This window comes from Cyprinus carpio, unplaced genomic scaffold (genome assembly GCF_018340385.1).
Source record: "Cyprinus carpio isolate SPL01 unplaced genomic scaffold, ASM1834038v1 S000006601, whole genome shotgun sequence".
Classification (NCBI taxonomy): domain Eukaryota; kingdom Metazoa; phylum Chordata; class Actinopteri; order Cypriniformes; family Cyprinidae; genus Cyprinus; species Cyprinus carpio.
This window is the reverse complement of record NW_024879247.1, coordinates 200,608-213,753: the sequence shown is the minus strand read 5'-3', so window position 1 is coordinate 213,753 and position 13,146 is coordinate 200,608. Positions and strand designations below refer to the sequence as shown.

Here is a 13,146-nt window from a genome sequence, read left to right as displayed (position 1 = left end):
CACAGTCAGTGATGGTCTGGGGTGCCATGTCAGCTGCTGGTGTTGGTCCACTGTGTTTTATCAAGGGCAGGGTCAATGCAGCTAGCTATCAGGAGATTTTGGAGCACTTCATGCTTCCATCTGCTGAAAAGCTTTATGGAGTTGAAGATTTAGTTTTTCAGCACGACCTGGCACCTGCTCACAGTGCCAAAACCACTGGTAAATGGTTTACTGACCATGGTATTACTGTGCTCAATTGGCCTGCCAACTCTCCTGACCTGAACCCCCATAGAGAATCTGTGGGATATTGTGAAGAGAAAGTTGAGAGACGCAAGACCCAACACTCTGGATGAGCTTAAGGCCGCTATCGAAGCATCCTGGGCCTCCATAACACCTCAGCAGTGCCACAGGCTGATTGCCTCCATGCCACGCCGCATTGAAGCAGTCATTTCTGCAAAAGGATTCCCGACCAAGTATTGAGTGCATAACTGAACATAATTATTTGAAGGTTGACTTTTTTTGTATTAAAAACACTTTTCTTTTATTGGTCGGATGAAATATGCTAATTTTTTGAGATAGGAATTTTGGGTTTTCATGAGCTGTATGCCAAAAATCATCAGTATTAAAACAATAAAAAAAGACCTGAAATATTTCAGTTGGTGTGCAATGAATCTAAAATATATGAAAGTTTAATTTTTATCATTACATTATGGAAAATAATGAACTTTTTCACAATATGCTAATTTTTTGAGAAGGACCTGTATACACTCTCTCTTTCAATATACAGGTGCATCTCAGTAAGTTAGAATGTTGTGGAAAAGTTCATTTATTTCAGTAATTCAACTCAAATTGTGAAACTCTTGTATTAAATAAATTCAGTGCACACAGACTGAAGTAGTTTAAGTCTTTGGTTGTTTTAATTGTGATGATTTTGGCTCACATTTAACAAAAACCTCAACAAATTAGAATATGGTGACATGCCAATCAGCTAATCAACTCAAAACACCTGCAAAGGTTTCCTGAGCCTTCAAAATGGTCTCTCAGTTTGGTTCACTAGGCTACACAATCATGTGGAAGACTGCTGATCTGACAGTTGTCCAGAAGACAATCATTGACACCCTTCACAAGGAGGGTAAGCCTCAAACATTCACTGCCAAAGAAGACTGTTCACAGAGTGCTGTATCCAAGCATGTTAACAGAAAGTTGAGTGGAAGGAAAAAGTGTGGAAGAAAAAGATACACAACCAACCAAAAGAACCGCAGCCTTATGAGGATTGTCAAGCAAAATCGATTCAAGAATTTGAGTGAACTTCACAAGGAATGGACTGAGGCTGGGGTCAAGGCATCAAGAGCCACCACACACAGATGTGTCAAGGAAATTTGGCTACAGTTGTCGTATTTTTCTTGTTAAGCCACTCCTGCGGCGTCTTACCTGGGCTAAGGAGAAGAAGAACTGGACTGTTGCCCAGTGGTCCAAAGCCCTCTTTTCAGATGAGAGCAAGTTTTGTATTTCATTTGGAAACCAAAGTCCTAGAGTCTGGAGGAAGGGTGGAGAAGCTCATAGCCCAAGTTGCTGGGAAGTCCAGTGTTAAGTTTTCCACAGTCTGTGATGATTTGGAGTGAAATGTCATCTGCTGGTGTCGGTCCCATTGTGTATTTTGAAAACCAAGTCACTGCACCCGTTTACCAAGAAATCTTGGAGCACTTCATGTTTCCTTCTGCTGACCAGCTTTTTGAAGATGCTGATTTCAATTTCCAGCAGGATTTGGCACCTTCCCACACTGCCAAAAGCACCAAAAGTTTGGTTAAATGACCATGGTGTTAGTGTGCTTGACTGGCCAGCAAACTCACCAGACCTGAACCCCACAGAATAATCTATGGAGTATTGTCAAGAGAAAAATGAGAAACAAGAGACCAAAAAATGCAGATGAGCTGAAGGTCACTGTCAAAGAAACCTGGGCTTCCATACCACCTCAGCAGTGCCACAAACTGACCACCTCCATGCCACGCCGAATTGAGGCAGTAATTAAAGCAAAAGAAGCCCCTAACAAGTATTGAGTACATGTACAGTAAATGAACATACTTTCCAGAAGGCCAACAATTCACTAAAAATGTTTTTTATTTTTATTATTATTATTATTGGTCTAATAAAGTATTCTAATTTTTGAGATAGTGAATTGGGGGTTTTTGTTAAATGTGAGCCAAAATCATCCACAATTAAAAGAACCAAAGACTTAAACTACTTCAGTCTGTGTGCACTGAATTTATTTAATACACGAGTTTCACAGTTTGAGTTGAATTACTGAAATAAATGAACTTTTCCACAACATTCTAATTTATTGAGATCCACCTGTATATATAATATACTGTATGCCTACTGAGTGTAAACTACTTTGCTTAAAATTTCAATTAACCTGCTTAATTTGAACTACTGTTAACAAAGTGGTCAGTCGTGTATCTCTAGTTTAGTCATTGGTTTTGCAGGCTGATGGAATAATATTGATGCCACAGATGGCTTTCCTGAGACGTTCTAGGAAACTGCTTTTCTATTCTCCGTTACTCAAGCTCCTAATGACTGGGGTGTGGAGCTATTTGTGTTCCCATGCAGGAACAGCAAGGGTAATATGATTTAAATGGAGACATGATTCATATATTAGCAGGGATAATTTGTCATTTGAATGCAAGCAGTCACCACAGGCTGTCAAGCTTTTTTTAAGCATCTTTTTAATGACATCATTCAGTGACTTTTACCAGGACTAAACAAAGGTGGCCATAAATGTCTGTTTTTCCATTTTGCAAAAAAGCATTATCACCAATCAGCAGTTTCCTGTTGTAAAATGTCATTCACACTTGTTTAAAGAATGGAGTCGATGTGGTCACCAGAGACTGGTTTGACTGAGATCATGCTGGGTGGGAATTGAATGCTTGTTAAAAACCAAAAACAGGGACCAAATGGCTGGATTATTTGCAAGACTTTTGACTATGAGCTTTCAGGAACAATGTAATCTTAGTGTTCAATTCATAACATATTGGAGATGCAAGGGCTGCATCTTTAACAGAATAGAACATGTTCTTCCAGACTGTGATTGTACAGTCATGACATATACCTTACCCTATAAGTCCGGCCCACTCTCATTGCCCCGGATGACTCCTAAGGCCTTTGTTTTAGAATCGTCCGTTGCTATGACAACTATCTCCCTTCTGAGCTGTAGTCATGGACACAAAGGGTCCTTGATGATCCCCAAGGGATGACTCGGAATCAGGCCTGCACAAAGATATCCTGCCCCGAATATTTACCTCTGTAGTTGGAAAACAACCAGATTACAACAGGATGTTGCAACAAATATTACACAATATTGGGCAATAATGTGATTGCACATTCATTCGGTCACAGTGTCAGATATGCACAACAAATTTGAGTGCTGGATTGTAAGATGTTTTTTACTGTTGTTTTTCAGTTCATGTCAAATGGTTCTATTTTTTTTGCTTACAGTATAGCCTATGATTTATTTGTCTGCTTTTATTTATTATCAGGCCACGTTGGTCAAGATTTTATTTTATTTATTTATTTTTTTAAGAAAATTTTATTCTGTGAGGATGCATTGAATTTGTTAAAAATTACAGTAAGAACTTTACCGTTGTAACTAAATATTTCTATTTCAAATCAATTCTGTTCTTTTCAACTTTCTATTCCCGTTTTTTTAGACTGAAATCTGAGTTCAAAACCTTATTTTTAGAAACATTTAAACTCGACCTGGAGTCTCAAACGAGCTGGTGTCGACTAATCATAAAAATATGGTCTTGGCCTCGACTTGAGATGGACTTGAGTCAAAGTCTGGAATGTACGAACTCAACGGTGTTCTATGTATCAAAAAATCCTGAAAAAAAAAATGTATCACGGTGCCCAGAAAAAAATATTATGCAGCACAAACTGTTTTTAACATTTGATAATAATAGGAAATGTTTAGAATGATTCTGAAGGATCATGTGACACTGAAGACTGGAGATAATGACGATTCAGCATTGCCGTCACAGGATATAAAATAATTCAATTAAATATATATTTAAATAGTAAATTGCAGTAATATTTCACAATATGTTTCTACTGTATTGCTGGTCAAATAAATGCAGCCTTGGCAAGAATAAGAGTCTTATTTTAAAAACATTAACACCCAAAATGTTTGAACAAATAATGAAAATGTTAACATATGTTGGCATTTTCAACAGGGAATGTGTCAGTACTACTATTAAGGCTGTAACAAACTCATATTTTCCAGTGGTCAATGAATGCAATGACGAGAAAGACACAAATTTTCACACCATGGCCGAGAACCACGCTTCACCTACTCAAGCTGACAATACAAACTGCAGCCGCCCCCCCCTCAGAAATGTCCCGATCCACCTTCACCCTGGCAGGCCAGCTCTCCAGTGAGTCCAGACTCAACTTTCAATTTATACAGAATAGAATGACTGCTTGAATTTTCGAAAACGGCTCTCCCATTTTGCAGGTCTGAACGCCCGACGGCCAAGCTCCCCCATGGTGGATGTAAAGCCGATTGAATTTTGGGCCATGGGACCCCGGAAGGAAGTGGTGCAGCCCCCTGCGTAAAGCCCCCGACACCGCCAGATGACTACTTCCGCAAACTAGAGCCCCGTCTGTATTCTCTAGACTCCTGCAGCGATGATGTTGACTCTCTGACGGATGAGGGAGATCCTGGGGCGCTACCAACTGGGCATGCTGCACTTCAGCACCCAGTACGACCTCATCAACGCTCACTCATTGTGCGAGTCATCGAGGCCCGGGACCTGCCCCTCCCGTAAACATGCGATGGTGCTCGCCAAGACATGGCCCGCTCCAACCCCTATGTGAAGATGAGGCCCTACTGCCCGACCACACAAGAACTCCAGGCAGGACCGGCGTTAAACGCAAGACCCAGAACCCGGTTTTTGAAGAGCGCTTCACTTTTGAGGTCCCCTTCCTGGAGGCACAGAGACGCACCCTACTGCTCTCTCGTGGTCGACTTTGACAAGTTTTCACGGCACTGCGTCATCGGGAAAGTGTCTCTCTTCCTCTTAGTGAGGGTTGATCTAGTGAAGGGAGGACACTGGTGGAAGGCCCTGGTGCCCAGCTCTCAGGTAATACCACTTGCCTGAGTCACATTATTTCTTTTTCAGTCATTTTAGGTGTGGTACCTGCACAATAACTGAGAAGTTAGGTCACGCAGAATTAAATTAGGGAATTTAGTAAAATGTGAAATCTTTTGTAGCCATACTTCAGAATGTCCTGCTTTATAAGTATGCACACCATAGTACTCCTAAATATTTCTTGCTCTAGTGTTTAGGATGTGTTATGTGCACAGTCATGCTCAGCCACATATTAACCTACACTATTGTTCAGATTGTGGGGGTCAATATGATTTTTTTTAAGTTTAAAAGAAGTCTCTTCTGCCCACAAAGGATGTGTTTATGTAATCACAAATACAGTAAAAACAGTTATATTGTGAAATATTATTATAATTAAAAATTACTGTTTTCTATTTTTATATATTTTAAAATGTAATTTGTGACCCTGGAGAACAAAAGCAGTCATAAGTAGTTGGGTATATTTTGTAAATTTCCTACTGTAAATATATCAAAACTTAATTTTTGATTAGTAATATGCATTGCTAAAAACTTCATTTGGACAACTTCAAAGGCGATTTTCTAAATATTTATATTTTTTGCACCCTCAGATTCCAGATTTTCAAATAGTTGTATCTCAGCAAATATTGTCCTAACAAACCATACATCAATGGAAAGCTTATTTATTCAGCTTTCAGATGATGTATAAATAGTTTTTAAAAAATGACCCTTATGACTGGTTTTGTGGCCCAGGTTCACATTTATTCCTGTGATGCTGTGATTACTCAACACTTCAGTGTCACATAATCCTTCAGAAATCATTCTAGTATGCTGATTTGCTGCTCAAGAAACATTTCTTATTATTATCAATGCAGTAAACAGTAGCTTAATATTTGCGTAATAAATTTAATGTTTTTTTCAGGATTCTTTGATGACTAGAAAGTTCAAAAGAACAGCATTTATTAGAAATATACATGTTTTGTAACATTATGATTTTTTTTAATTTAATTAATCATTGCTAAATCATTGCTAAATAAAAGTACTCAATTCATAAAAAAAAAAAAAAAAAAAAAAAAAAATGACCCCAAACATTTCAGTGGTATTGTATTTGTGTCTGTTCCAAATTATATTATTAATAGAAAACTATTAGACAAAACCAGATACTTTTTCATGTAGAAATGTTTTCATTGTTGAGTTTAATTGCAGTCTTTGACACTTAAAAAGATGCACAACGTGTCAATTTATTGACATCATTATTGATTTCTCGATGTGATGTTTTTCAGAATGAGGTTGAGCTTGGTGAGCTTCTTCTGTCCTTAAACTACCTGCCCAGTGCTGGCAGGTTAAATGTGGACATCATCCGAGCAAAGCAGCTGCTTCAGACGGACATGTGCCAAGGCTCAGGTAAATGTATTTTAGTGTGTTTTCCTCATTCCATTCTCTACAGTTTTAGAGGACTTAAAGCAGAGCTTAAATGACTAGAGAAATCTATGCAAGTATTATCTAAGCATAGTGATGGAATAACTTGCTTTGTCTCTGAAACAACTTTCCTTTTATGGTGACATCACTTTGGCCACACACGCCATGTAATAAAGTTAACAGATAGCCAAATGGCTATTTTATCTTTGTTTTAGCTAATTCGCTATTGGTTTTGCTCCATTTTGGTAACCTAATCAGTTCCTAATGGATAAAACCAAGTCCTGCCCAGATTTCCCCCACTGAGTATCCTGTTTCACTGAGAAATATGCTACATTACAAAAAACTTAAATTTGTTTCAGAAAGCAATTCATGTTAACTTCAACCCAGTTGTTTCTTCTCTGTATCCAGATCCTTTTGTTAAGGTGCAGTTGGTGACAGGCCTTAAGTTGATGAAGACTAAGAAAACATCCTGTATGAGGGGCACCATTGACCCCTGCTACAACGAGTCATTTAGCTTCCGTGTACCTCAAGAGGAACTGTGTGAAGTCAGTCTTGTGTTCACAGGTATTGTTTTTGAAAATATTAATATGTAAAAGTTTTTAGATACTGATAATATTAAGAAATATTTCTTGAGCAGCAAATCAGAATATTAGAATGATTTCTAAAGGATCATGTGACACTGAAGTCGGGAGTAATGGCTCCTGAAAATTCAGCTTTGCCATCACAGGGAATAAATGACATTTTAAAAATATATATTAAAATGTGAAAACAGTAATAATATTTCACAATATGTTTGTACTGTATTTGAGCTCAAATAAATGTAGCCTTGGTGAGCATAAAAGACTTCTCTAAAAACCACACCAACCTCTAACTTTTGAAACCTATTTAGTGTGATAATATTCTTCTAATGACACTAAATTAACCCATCAGTCCAAATTCACAGCTATTCATAACTTGTATGTTGGATACCTGAAGGTGAAAAGCCACATCTCCAGGGGTAGAACATGCCAATTTGTAAACCAGGTGACATGTAGCAATTCCTCACAATTAGTGTAATCTAGCTTGTGACCCAGGGCTGCCAAGGGGCACCTCATTAAGGTTCATTTAAATTCCAATAGGATTTATTCAATACAGATGCTGCCAGTCAGAAGTTGACCCGGACAGTTGCTCATGCAGAGATTTTATGCACTGGTACACACTGACATTTAATATTTGCACTCATCAACCAGGTGCAGCCATACACCGTGATTGCACAGGACTGATGGTGGCCTGCACTCATAACCTGCCATTTGAGACAGTACAGAGCAGTAAGCCCCAGCCCAACATGTAGTTTATGCTGGTTTACTGAGGTTTAGTCAACAGTGATGTTTAAAGACAGGTGTATCTCACACTAAAGGGTGAGTGCAGCCTCCTGTACCCCATCTCAAGGCTGGGTCAGCATGTGTCTCTCTCAAACCCGGTTGTACCATCCAGGGCTGCCTGCCCACCGCTTCTCTCTGATGTTTCAGACTACAAAGCCCTGCTTGGCCTCTGTCTTCTCACTCCTGGTCTGTTTGATGAGACTCTCTCTCTCTCTTTGTATCCCTTTCTCTTCTTTAGCTCATTCTTTTTATCAGTTCTTTTACTTTTATTTCTTTGCGATTCCTAGTGTCATTTTTCACAAGTATCACTTTAACTGAAGGATCCCGCTGACAGAGCAGGTAATGGGAATTTAATGGTAGTGTTATGTCCATATGCTATACATAAGCAGTGAGTGGAAACAGATCTTCTGGCTCTGTTCAACATGAATCCCAACTATGCACATTGGAAGGGGTCAAAATTGTGCCCAGTACCATAATCATAGGTGGAGTGCTTTAACTAGTGGTTTGTTTATTTTATAATGTGTTTACACACTTTTTATTAAAGTACCCAAGCAGTATAAATGTATTTGCATGAGTTTTACTGAATATAATACACAAACATTCAGTGGTTGTAGACTAAGGTAATTAGATTTTAGTTTAGTTACCTTTCTAATAATAGAAAATAAATAAATAATAAAGTCCACATTAATTAATGATTTTATTGTAATTAGTAATATTATTAAAATATAACACAAATAACCAAATATTTGTAAATAATGTAATCAAATATTACTGTAGTTAACATTCTTATATTAAAAATGTATTATTAATTTTATTGTTAGTATGTTAACTAAAGTAATATCTGATTACATTATTTAAAAAAACTGCATGTTTGTTATATTTTAATAATATTAATACTAATAATACTCTAAAAAAAATTAATGTAGACTTTATTATTAATATTATTTCATTATTATTATTATAATTATTATTATTACAACTAAAACATTTTTATGAAAATATGATACAAACATAATTTTTTTTAAATCAAATAATCAGATATTAGTTTAGTTAACATTCTAATAATAAAAATACAATTATAATAGTAACAATAACAACTATAACAATATGAACACTACATTAATAATTTGTATTTTATTTATTTATTTATTTATTTTTAATATAATAGTAACATCCAGTGTTTTAGAATAAAGAAATCAGATATTTAGAGGGTCAATGATAGTGTTTAGGTCAGCATCTCAGCATATTTCATGTTGGTTATGTTTTGAGCTAGAGATTATCCTTTACTTTTCAAATACGCTTCCTTTGAAACATGATTGTGCTTTTGGAGTAGGAGACAATCATGCATTATAATATAAGCCTTGATGCCTTTGCCTCAGTATTTCCCATTCTAAAAGCAACAGTAATGATCTGTACCTCATCAGAGTTGTGGTTTTATCAAGTATGAAGGGGCCCGAAGCAGTAGAGTTCCCTCAGGACCGTTGAATGTGTCATAGCGGGTGATGTGATCAGCTCAGCATAGCGAGTGCAGTGCATGTGTCTGCACCAAAACACACACCACGCCTGTTCCTTTGCTTCCAGCTCATGATGTCAGCCATCCAGACAGCTCCATGTTTGTCTTCTAACTGACATGTATTTTGCAAAGCATGAAGACAGATGAATATGGTTTAACAAACTCTTTTATTTAAATTATAGGATTACACATGGAAGAAAGTTTAATATCAACAGGTGGGATTATTTCAATTATTCCTGCTGGACAGAAATAGTCAGGAGAAAAAGCCAAAAATGAAAATTCTGCCATCATTTATTCTCCCTCATGTTTTTCCAAACACATTCGACTTTGGATACATTTTGGATAACATGCTGATTGCTCATTTCTGTGCAGTTATACTGAAGGAGGACTGAGGGTTATCGTAGTTACTGAGCAATCAAAGCATAGAATAGCTCTCTCATTACGCAAAATAAAATAAATGCTAACTGAAATAAGCCACATATAAAAGAAAAAATAAATTTAAAAAAGTATTTATTTATTTATTAAGCTAATAGGACACATTTCTCAGTTTCAGTTAGATTAACTTGATGTACTAAAATAACTAAACTGAAAAACATATTAAAAGCTATATGGACTTGAGAAAAAAAATTAAATGATGAAAAAACATGCCAACAAAACAAAAAAAACTTGCAACAAAAAAAAAACTAAAATTTTTAAAAAAATCATATTCAAAATATTAATAAACACTGTATTAGTATCTCAGAGACACTAAAATAACACTGGCAAAACCACATCATATAAAAAATATAAAAGTATCATCTTCCCTACTGTTAACCCTCGTGACAGCATCTTTAAGTCTTGGACTTGAACTCAAACTTGACTCATTATCATTCAGTCATTCGCTGAGTGATTCACAATGGTTTTATGAACTCAGTCAACTGATTGTTTGGAGATATTATGGTGTGTGCAGCACACCAAAAGCATCTGCTGATCCAATCTCAAAGCAGCTCTCCTCTATAAATAGGCTTGTCTCCCATTCTTTTTATGTGGTTTATGGGATGTTTTCCATGTCACTTGTGCAAATAAAAAAAAATAAAAAAATTCTGATACAGCCGGACTTGACAAACCGGAAGTGTCAATAAGGTCTTAGCTTGGCTTGCATGATTTTTTGCAATGAAATTTTTCAACTTGCGTGGAAGACACGATTGAGGCAGCAAATTCACAGGACACTTTGTTGCGTAAGCCAATCAGCTAAGACCTTATTCTGGTTTGACACATCCGGCTGTATCAGAAAATAGAGAAGAACATTATGCAGTGTTTTTTCATTTGCACGAGTGACTCAAAAAACACATTGTGTTAACGCTCTACATTACTCTCAGGATGAGTAATCTAGAGCAATAACGCGATTTGAATATCCGCCTCACTTTTGGTGTGCATCAGAGGTGTAGCGTCTGAGTATGCAGGGTATGCAAGTGCATATGGGCCCGGGCAAATTAGGGGCCCGCAGAGTGGGACCTTTCAATTAAAATGAGGGAATAAATTCTAAATTACTAACCATAGTTTAACCATGATATTTGTAGTAAAACTGTGGTAATACAAATGGTAATCAATACAGCAAAAAGCCATGGATTGTGACAGGTTACTAACCTTTTAATACAATTAAACCATGGTTAATTTAATCATTGGGGGCTGGCGCACTGCAAATATGAATGGTCTTGAAAACATGAAATATTATTTTCAATCATTTATACCCATAAATACTGCTTTCGCTCCTGTAGGCAGTAATAATAGCTTTAGATGTAAACTTAAGCCACAGCAAGGTGAAGGAGTCCTTGGCATGCAGTAGGATAAATGGCTTCTCGAGAGCAGATGTTGCTTTCTCGAGATAACGATGTTGCTTGCTTGGTGACGGTGTATTGGTATGTATGTTATGTCGTGATGCTGCGAGATCCTTGTCTGGAGTGCGGCCGCATCACTGACTGCCACCTCTGGGCTTTGTGACAATATTATTTGCACTTCCTGCTATTTTCCCAGCACTCCACTGCCAGTTACAGGAAAGAGGGGAAAATCACAGAGAAGAAAAGTCTTCAATCTTGTTTATGAGCAATGATGAAATTAACAAGGCCTCGTACTCTGACCCGACTCCATTAACAAAATTGGATTGAGGAAGAGAAAAACAGATTGACATGAATAATAAGACAACGAAAAGAGAGGACACATTTGTGCTACTATTATTTTTTGTATGATTGATTTACTCATAGTTTTTGTTAATACTTTGAATTAAATTAAATATATTTATATTTTAGTTAAAGTTTTAAGAATTGTGTTTTGTCATTTATATTAGTTTTTTTATATGTATGTATAGTTTTTATTTTTGTGTTTCCTTGATATCATTTTAGTTTTAGTTATTTTAACATTTGTAATATTTTTTTTATATTTTTAATATTTTTAAATATCATATTTCAGTTTATTTCATGTTTTTATGGTCTTTGTTATGTGTACAAGTGGGTCTTAAAATAGTGAATGGAGAGGGAAAAGCTTAATTCATTTACATGATTACAGAAACTCCAAGCAGCCATTATTGCTAATAAAATGTTTTTATTAACTGTATTTATACATTACAGTTTTAAAGCAGCTTTACAGTAATAAACAGAAGAATCATGATTCAATAATGCAAACCTAAAAAAACTCTAAAAAGACAGATGAAATCAGCTGTTTGTTGAGTTTGGTTCAATAACTGTGTAAAGTTCATCAATTATGGAATGACTTTAATTCATCTATAAATCAGCTCTGGAGAAAACAGACTGTCTGGTTTTAACACTGATATTTATGTTTTTTCCTTCTTAGTTTACGGGCATAACGTGAAGAGTAGCAATGATTTTGTTGGTCGCATTGTCATCGGCCAGTTCTCCAGCGGCCCGCAGGAAACCACGCACTGGCGCCGGCTCCTGGGCTCTCAGCGCACCCCGGTGGAACAGTGGCACAGCCTGCGCTCCCGTGCCGAGTGTGACCGCGTCTCTCCAGCTTCGCTCGAAGTCACATAATACTAACACAGGACAGTCACTGCAGGTGGGATAGAGATCTGTGGAAAAGAACTTTAACCTAAAACTTAAAACACAAACATCTAGGAGTTTCCCAGTGTTTCTATGTATAATTTTCATTGGTATGAAACATAAACTAATAGATCTATCCTCTGTAGAATAGTGGGCTCTGTCTTGGTGTTATTTGTGTTCACTCTCCCTTGCCATTATTATAATGGGGAGATGTAGACCGTAGAAAAGACCTCAGAGAGATTTTTCTGTTTATGATGATGAGCAGAAGCCTGCTGTCCATGTTTTCTTTTTATCACATTGATACTATCTTACATGGGAGCTCAATAATCTCCTCATCATCTGATCCTCGGCTGCTTTCAGGCTGTGAGGCTCAGGCAGTTGAGACCATACCTAACCACTGGTTTGGTCTGCAGTGTTTTAATAATCATATTGTTTCTTTTTTCAGACTTCAATATGATTGCAGTTCTTGAAGTAGTTGGAAATCTGTGGCAACACCAGTTGGTCATTTTTATTGCCTGATTTGAATGTTTCAAGTACGATTTTACACCAAAGCTTGGTTTGATTGTGTTTTGTGACCCGTATCACTGTTCTTTATGCACATATTGATCTTTGATTGTGTTTAAGTGTTTGTGAGTGTGCGTTTGGTAAATGTTTGCACTTACGGCAGCTGAGGTCTACGGAAACCCTAAGATTCCATGCATTATTATATTTTTATATTTTTT

At 36.8% G+C, this 13,146-nt stretch overlaps 1 pseudogene; it reads left to right on the top strand.

Annotated features, from left to right (window-relative positions):
- The first annotated feature begins 4,330 nt into the window (after window positions 1-4,330).
- On the top strand, window positions 4,331-12,889 carry LOC109074813 (annotated as a pseudogene).
- Window positions 12,890-13,146: the final 257 nt, after the last annotated feature.